The following is a 9,733-nucleotide window of genomic DNA, read 5'->3' as shown; positions in this document are numbered from 1 at the left end:
GAACAACCATAGTAAACATGGTCAACCATATACATATATTGTTACACATGGATAACCATTATCAAACAATTCTAACAATGGTCGGTTGAACATGCTCAAAAATGGGAAAACAAGCTCAACAATATTCAAACACGGTCAACGGAATCGTCAATGTTCAACCCTGGCTAGCCATAATCAATATGGCCTTTACCATATTCATATATAATTAAAATTGCCAGCCATGGTCAAACAATTGGGGGATTTTCAATGTATGAATGAGTATCTCGCAAATATGCCGCACTTTCTTGCTTATCGAAAGGGAACTTGCAAGCATTGTTTTGATAGGTGGAAGATGGAATCCATTCAATTGATGATGAGAAGATGAGGAAAGGAATTTCTTATCATGTTCAATAATACGTCCTCGTAACATACCTCTTTCACACATTTTTTTCCTTCTTTCTATAAATAATAATTAAGGCTTTCTGAAAGAAACTACCTAATCAAGATGAGGAAAGCCATTTCTTAGCATGTTCAATAATACATCCTCGTAACACACCTCTTTCACACAACTTTTCTTTTATTTCTATAAATAATAATTAAGGCTTTCTCAAAGAAACTCCCTAACCAAGATTTATGGATAAAATCTCGAGTACATTAAAAATAGTAAAATCATTCTAAGGGATTTTGGCCAACACTAATTATACCTCGTTCTCTAGCCGAGAGAATTATGAACGTTAATATAATTTTCATATCTGGGAATTTGTCTAATGGACAATTGTGACCATTACATATTTTATCGGCTGACATCCTTTTCTCTCACCGAGAGTATTTTCTATGTAACCACAAAGGGAATTTATTAAAGTCTGACTTACCTTCTTAATCCCCTACATAACTTCTTGTGCCTATTTTGATATTCTAGTCATCATGCCTGTACTCTTCATGACTTGTAACATACCTAGCGATCTTTGATTGAGACTTGGTCAACTTACGTATCACATATCACATTGTTATATGGTTGTTTACTGCTCACGTTTTAGATCATGTGGTGCAAATCCAATGACCTATGCTAGTCTAGCATTAGCCTTGGAATTGGATCGATGTCCATTTGAATATCTTTGTCATCTCTCCTTTTCTCATCACCTAGGTCGTTGCTCTATTTTTGACCGACAACAATTTTTCTTTTTACCCTTTTTCCATGGCTTCCTCCTTTCCTTTTTTTTTTTGATAGGTTCTTATCGTCATGGGGTGGTTCTCGACCGTCGTTCTATGCAAGGTTTACAAGTAAACCTTGGATTCGCTCACATTTTCTCTCCTTCATTTCTCTCCATTTACCAGGTAGCTTGCTTAGCTAATCTTCCTTTTTATGACTTATTGCAGGTCAGGAATCTAGAAGAAATGATGCTGCTAACGTGTCCAAGGTTATTATTTTAGAACTTAAATAGTTTTGTGCAATTCTTGCGCGCATCTTGCCTAAAAATCTATGACGCTGTGAGACTAGTTTGGAATGAATCGACTCTTGCTTGCAGGTAGCCGTTGCTATTGCCTTTATATTGCCTTCTTTCCTTACTATCATTTTTCTCACTATACTAACAATTTTCGTGTTATTTGTGGCAAGCGTGCTACTATGAATGAGCACATGATCAACCCTTGGCGTTGTTTCTCCACTATTTAATGTTACATAGTTTCGTAAATAACTACTTTTTGTTGGTATGGGTTTTAATTTCCTTGGAGAAGATCATTAATGAAACCCCTATAGTATTTGCAGGTAATGAATAAAGTGTCTTGTTCCATTTTATGGTTTTCCATAATTTCTGTTATGTGAGATTCGTTTCACCTTCATTATCATTCAATGAATTATGCTTAGATTTAAATCAGGTTTTCTTTTTCACAACGGTAACGAAAAAAATAAAACATTTTCGTTAAAATGAGGCAGCGCGCGTGGTTTGTAGAGATGTTGTTATCTCCTCTTCTCTGGCTCAATACCTGCATGTGTCATGCGGAATTCATAATGAGTAGACCCTTGTAATAGTGTTCAAACTTGTTGTCGGAGATTATTGAAGACCGGAACATGTATAAAAAAGTATTTCACTGATTCCATAAAGAACCTTTCCCAACATCACCCCATTTTTCTTATTTGAAAGGAATGTATGCGGGGGAAACCTCTCTTGCTCAAGCGATACTTGTATTAGGGAAATTGGGAACGGACTTGGAAAATATATAGATCGGAGAGAGCACAAGGGTGGAAAATTCGCCTACACTGAGATATGTGTCAAAGTGGACTTTGAGAAGGTTCTCCCAACCATAATATTCTTAACAATGGGGAACTGGAAGCACTGTGAGATCCTGGAATATGAACAAATCCCACTTAAGTGTAGTATCTATCATGAGCACAACCATTTGGACAGGGATTGCAAGAAAGCACTATCTAAAGCTCCAGAGAAACCACAATCGGTACAAGGTGACCAATCATGTCAATGGCAAACACATTAGAAGGGAGGAAACAAAAAAGGACAAGCCAATAATAGGAAAACATATAGAAATGAGGGTGCATCAAATTCAACAAATCCATTTAGGGTTCTTCAATCTTCTGAGGCTACCTAACTAGATCCATAAGAGAATCAAGCAGAAGAAGATGAAGGAATAGCCGAGCGAAACATAGTGGTGAGTTCCATTTCTGTGTTGAGACTCTGTTTTTGGGCTCACACTTGTAACAACCATTTGAAGACATAATAAAGAGGTCAGCATTGGAAGCTAGGACGAGGAGACGTAGCCAAAAAGTCTGGTGAACTCCTTTACCAATTTTGCTTGTGTTGATGTGTCTGATTGTGTTTATATAATTGTTTAAGTGTCTATGTTATTCACAATCTTATCGATCCATTGCAATAAGTAACATAGGAAACTTCACACATAGTCTCTAATACCTTTTATCAATTTCAAACAAAAAACACCTCTTTCTTCCACAAGAAAACCAAAGCTCGGGAATTGAAGAACAAAGTAAAGGAAATAGCTCTTGAAGGGAGACCCCCAATAAATTTTTTTCCAGAGATGAAGGAGGAGGCGTTCTCCCATTTTCGCACTTTGTATACATAGGACATGCAAACAGAAGAAAGATAGAAGGAGGCCTTTCTTTCACCATTCAATTCAAAAATCATGGCTGAGGAAAAGGCTCTTCTCATGGCAGAGATCAAGGAGGAGGAAGTGACAGATGCAATATGGGCACTAGATCTAGATAAGGAACCCAGACTGGATGGCTTCTCCATAAGTTTTTATAGCTCCTCTTGGTTTTTAATTAAGGAAGTTTTAATTAGAATGCTCCATTGGGCTAGAATTAATGGGAAATTAGGACGGGGAACAAATTTTTATTTCTAGCATTAAAATACGAAAGGAGTAAAATGCTTCAAATTTTAGCAGGTTGAGGCCCATTTCCTTGTGCAATGCATGGTACAAAATTATAACGAAAATAAATTCTAGGTGTCTAAAAAGGATCCTCCCTAGACTTATCTCAGAAAATATCTTGGAGTCCCAATTTCGCTGGGCAACCCAAACAAGGAAGATTGGGAGGAAGTCCTGCAAAAATTCCAAAAGAAAATTGTAGGTTGGGGAGCTTATTGGTTTAATTTGGGTGGGAAAACCATTCTGATCAAGGTCGTGCTCTCTTATCTTGCAATATATCCATGCTCAGGTTTGTTAGCTCCAAAATTTATATTAAATCGGATGAGTATTATGATTCAAAACTTTCTATGGCAAGGAGGGAAGAATAATGACAAAAATTTCCATCTCATCAATTCGAACGCAGTTCAATTTCGAAAGGAAAAGTGGGGATTGGGAATTAGGAACCCTTTAATGCTTAATATATCTCCGGGAGCCAAGCTCGTATCGAAGCTGATCTCTCATTGCAAAGAGTGGTATTTGAGGCTTTCATAAGGAAATATTTCCATAAATCCCGAATCGAAAGACTTGAGGAAGTTCAATGGACAAGTCGTGGATCTAAAATATGGAAGCTTGTGTAGGAAAATTCCCCTCTTATTGTGGACAACTTGGGATGGCAAGCGAGGACTGGGGCTGCGGAAGGAAACATACCTTCGCACTGATTTGAATGGATGAAAGATAACGGAATAAAAATTATTAAGGGACATTTCAAAATGGGATGATATTGGATCCTGGAATGGTTGGGTTTGTCACGGTATTCCTCAAAGACTACAAACATGTTGGAAAAGACCCATTCCCCTCTTGAAGGACCCATCCGCGGTGAATGTAGACGAGAAAGATACTAGGACCTAGAAAGCAACTGAATCAGTCACCTATTCAGTTAAAGAATGATATCATTTCTTATGGGTAGAATCCCATCCCCAGACACCACAAAATATCCACGTACTAATGGTGTTGTATTTAAAACTATTTATATTTTTATAATTAATAAAGTTGAAGATGCATTAAATTTCTATATATCAGAATCCAAATTAAAATTTAAACCACATTTTCAAGTCACATGACAACTGTTATGGAGTTTGTTAACACAAATAAAATTACATAATTAATGTATATGTTATACTCTTTGAAAAGCCATTATTAAAAGTGCCTTTTTTTCTTTCCTCTTTTCTACATTATATCATGGCTTTGAAAAGGGACGAACATTAACTACCTGTAATTCAAACAATTGAAGAATTTTCAAAGTGTGAATCATTTTTTGGAAAATATGCGAGGCTCTCACTTAGCAAAAGGGAACTTTGAAGTGCACTTTCAATAGGTGGAAGATGGAATCCATTCAAGAATCTATGATAATGATGACAAGAAGATAAGGAAAATCCTTGCTTATCGTGTTCACTAATACTCCTATAATAGGTAGAAGATGAACTCCATTAAATCCTCTACAATATGAGCCTTATGCTTATCTTATTCAATAGTTCATGCCATACTTTCCATATAGTTGGATATGTATTAGATTGAATTCAACTTTAGGTTCTAGGAAAACAGAGAGTATTGCAATCCATGCATTAACTTTTAGTGATTTACATGTTTTAGCAAAATACAATCTAACAAAACAATTGGAGGAAAGTCCCTATTTAAGAAGCTTTTTCCAAAAGATCCTTTCCAGTTTTATGAGACAGAAATTCCCAATGCAAGATCCTAAATATTACTAATGATACCATAGCTATTATGAACTTGCAATTTCATAAAATTATTTCCCAATGCAAGATCCTAAATATTACTAATGATACAATAGCTATTATGAACTTGCAATTTCATAAAATTATTTACTTTTGAACTTTTAACTTTGTATTTCTGATAATCCACAAACATGAGGAGTATTCCTTTTTTATTATTTGTCCGGATCTAAAATTTGAAAATATTATTTATGTATATTGCTCATGATCCACAAACATGAGGAGTATTCCTTTCTTATATATGTATAATAATAATTTCAGGAGTATTCCCTTTTTATATATGTATAATAATAACTGAAATTATTATTACTATATATGTATATTTAAAATTTGAAATTGAAATTATTACAGGTCTAAATTTAAAATTTGAAATCTTATTGTTTGTAGTTTTATTTGAGAGGCTAATTATAATAAACTTATTTGTAATTTTTTTTAATTGTTAATAGTGCGGTTCAGAAATTGCACATAGGCAAACATATAGAAATTGGTATTGTGCCTTGTGTCACTGTTTCTGCCACAAAACAAAAATAGTATCATTCATCCAGAATAAACATTGGCCTGACATTCTTAATCCCGTTTCCAAATCCACTACTTCAGAAGCTGCATGCCCATAGTGTCCCAGTCATTTTAATCGCCACCACCAGAACTACCTCTACCTCTCCCACCAGAATCTGTGTTAACAATGCTGTAGTCACTTTGACTTCCAGTATAACCAAACCTGCCACTACAACCCATTCTTCGACGGACAGCGTTCATTCTATTGTGATTATCGTTGCCACGTCCGCCTCCGCCATGACCTTGAGTCCATCCATTATCCTGATTATCGTTGCCACGGCCTTGATTCCATCCATCATAGTGATTACCGTTGCCACGGCCGCCGCCACGATGTTGATTCCATCCATTAGCCGAAGAACAGTGATACCCCGATGTATCTACATTCTGACGGCCTAGAGTTGCAAAATTTCCTGCTCCACCTATCGCCCATCCACGCCCACGGCCTCTGCCACGGCGACGCCCACGAACTTGAGTCCATCCGTTATCTAAAGAAGGATTATGATATCCCAATGTATCGGTGGTGTTTTGAGAGCTTAGAGTTGCAACATGTTCTTCTGATGTCCCCGTCGCCCATCCACGCTCACGCCCACGCCCTCTGCCCCTGCTATTTTGTGTAGAATCTTCTCCAGGCTCAAGCTCATACTCATATTCATCACCTGAAACTTTTGGATTTAGCTCATCAGAATGATCTTCTCCCTCATGCTGATATTCCTCACCTGGAATTAGTGGCTTTACTTGATCTTGATCAGCATGGAGAGGTGATTGATAACCTGCAGATGATTAAAAAAGAGTGATTTAAGATCCTAGGGTTGGCTCAAGCGGCCTGGAGCGCGACTCAAAGTTTTTTGATAATGTTGCTAGTTGTTTTTGATCTGGGGTTTGTCTCTATTCGATTCTATTGGGGCGAGGCCCCATAACAAGGGCCGATAGTTTACTCGGTTCACCATCCATGAAATGTGGGGAATTGCTCAGGGTTTCTCATGCTTTCATACCATGCTGATTTCTAATAAGGGGAAAATGAATATCACATTGAAACATTGAATGCGTTTTTGTTTTGATTTGTTTGAGTGATTTATTTAGAAATAGTGGTAAATATTATGTTAAGTTAAATTAAAAATCTTTTCTAACAACAAAATATTGTGTTTTATTGTTATTGTGACGTTATATGGTTTGACCGTGTAACGTGGTCACACCTTGATCAACCATGGGCAGACCATGGTGAATCTTTCTTGTCCATGATTAATCAAGGTCAAATAATCTAAACCATGGTCGAACATGTTCAACATAGATAACCATGGTACAATTCGGTCAACAAATTCAACCATATCTAACTATGGTCAAACTAGCTCAAAGTGGTTGACCATGGTCATTCATGGTCAGGACGAACAACCATAGTAAACATGGTCAACCATATACATATATTGTTACACATGGATAACCATTATCAAACAATTCTAACAATGGTCGGTTGAACATGCTCAAAAATGGGAAAACAAGCTCAACATTATTCAAACACGGTCAACGGAATCGTCAATGTTCAACCGTGGCTAGCCATAATCAATATGGCCTTGACCATATTCATATATAATTAAAATTGCCGGCCATGGTCAAACAATTGGGGGATTTTCAAAGTATGAATGAGTATCTCACAAATATGCCGCACTTTCTTGCTTATCGAAAGGGAACTTGCAAGCATTGTTTTGATAGGTGGAAGATGGAATCCATTCAATTGATGATGAGAAGATGAGGAAAGGAATTTCTTATCATGTTCAATAATACGTCCTCGTAACATACCTCTTTCACACATTTTTTTCCTTCTTTCTATAAATAATAATTAAGGCTTTCTGAAAGAAACTACCTAATCAAGATGAGGAAAGCCATTTCTTAGCATGTTCAATAATACATCCTCGTAACACACCTCTTTCACACAACTTTTCTTTTATTTCTATAAATAATAATTAAGGCTTTCTCAAAGAAACTCCCTAACCAAGATTTATGGATAAAATCTCGAGTACATTAAAAATAGTAAAATCATTCTAAGGGATTTTGGCCAACACTAATTATACCTCGTTCTCTAGCCGAGAGAATTATGAACGTTAATATAATTTTCATAACTGGGAATTTGTCTAATGGACAACTGTGACCATTACATATTTTATCGGCTGACATCATTTTCTCTCACCGAGAGTATTTTCTATGTAACCACAAAGGGAATTTATTAAAGTCTGACTTACCTTCTTAATCCCCTACATAACTGCTTGTGCCTATTTTGATATTCTAGTCATCATGCATGTACTCTTCATGACTTGTAACATACCTAGCGATCTTTGATTGAGACTTGGTCGACTTACGTATCACATATCACATTGTTATATTGTTGTTTACTGCTCACGATTTAGATCATGCGGTGAAAATCCAATGACCTATGCTAGTCTAGCATTAGCATTGGAATTGGATCGATGTCCATTTGAATATCTTTGTCATCTCTCCTTTTCTCATCACCTAGGTCGTTGCTCTATTTTTGACCGACAACAATTTTTCTTTTTACCCTTTTTCCATGGCTTCCTCCTTTCCTTTTTTCTTTTTTTATAGGTTCTTATCATCATGGGGTGGTTCTCGACTGTCGTTCTATGCAAGGTTTACAAGTAAACCTTGGATTCGCTCACATTTTCTCTCCTTCATTTCTCTCCATTTACCACGTAGCTTTCTTAGCTAATCTTCCTTTTTATGACTTATTGCAGGTCAGGAATCTAGAAGAAATGACGTTGCTAACGTGTCCAAGGTTATTATTTCAGAACTAAATAGTTTTGTGCAATTTTTGCTCGCATCCTGCCTGAAAATCTGTGACGCTGTGAGACTAGTTTGGGATGAATCGACTCTTCCTTGCAGGTAGCCGTTGATACTGCCTTTATATTGCCTTCTTTCCTTACTATCATTTTTCTCACTATACTAACAATTTTCGTGTTATTTTTGGCAAGCGTGCTACTATGAATGAGCACATGATCAACCCTTGGCGTTGTTTCTCCACTATTTAATGTCACATAGTTTCGTAAATAACTACTTTTTGTTGGTATGGGTTTTAATTTCCTTGGAGAAGATCATTAATGTAACCCCTATAGTATTTGCAGGTAATGAATAAAGTGGCTTGTTCCATTTTATGGTTTTCCATAATTTCTGTTATGTGAGATTCGTTTCACCTTCATTATCATTCAATGAATTATGCTTAGATTTAAATCAAGTTTTCTTTTTCACAACGGTAACGAAAAAAATAAAACGTTTTCGTTAAAATGAGGCAGCGCGCGTGGTTTGTAGAGATGTTGTTGTCTCCTCTTCTCTAGCTCAATAGCTGCATGTGTCATGCGGAATTCATAATGAGTAGACCCTTGTAATAGTGTTCAAACTTGTTGTCGGAGATTATTGAAGAGCGGAACATGTATAAAAAAGTATTTCACAGATTCCATAAAGAACCTTTCCCAACATCACCCCATTTTTCTTATGTGAAAGGAATGTATGCGGGGGAGCCCTCTCTTGCTCAAGCGATGCTTGTATTAGGGAAATTGGGAACAAACTTGGAAAATATATAGATCGGAGAGAGCACAAGGGTGGACAATTCGCCTACACTGAGATATGTGTCAAAGTGGACTTTGAGAAGGTTCTCCCAACCATAATATTCTTAACAATGGGGAACTGGAAGCACTGTGAGATCCTGGAATATGAACAAATCCCACTTAAGTGTAGTATCTGTCATGAGCACAACCATTTGGACAGGGATTGCAAGAAAGCACTGTCTAAAGCTCCAGAGAAACCACAATCGGTACAAGGAGACCAATCATGTCAATGGCAAACACATTAGAAGGGAGGAAACAAAAAAGGACAAGCCAATAATAGGAAACAATATAGAAATGAGGGTGCATTAAATTCGAAAAATCCATTTAGGGTTCTTCAATCTTCTGAGGCTACCTAACTAGATCCATAAGAGAATCAAGAAAAAGAAGATGAAGGAATAGCCGAGCGAAACATAGTGGTGAGTTCCA

Source organism: Pinus tabuliformis, chromosome 8 (assembly GCF_031772625.1).
Source record: "Pinus tabuliformis cultivar Carrire ecotype Pingquan chromosome 8, CPIR1, whole genome shotgun sequence".
NCBI classification, from domain to species: Eukaryota; Viridiplantae; Streptophyta; class Pinopsida; order Pinales; family Pinaceae; genus Pinus; species Pinus tabuliformis.
This window is presented reverse-complemented; position numbering follows the sequence as displayed.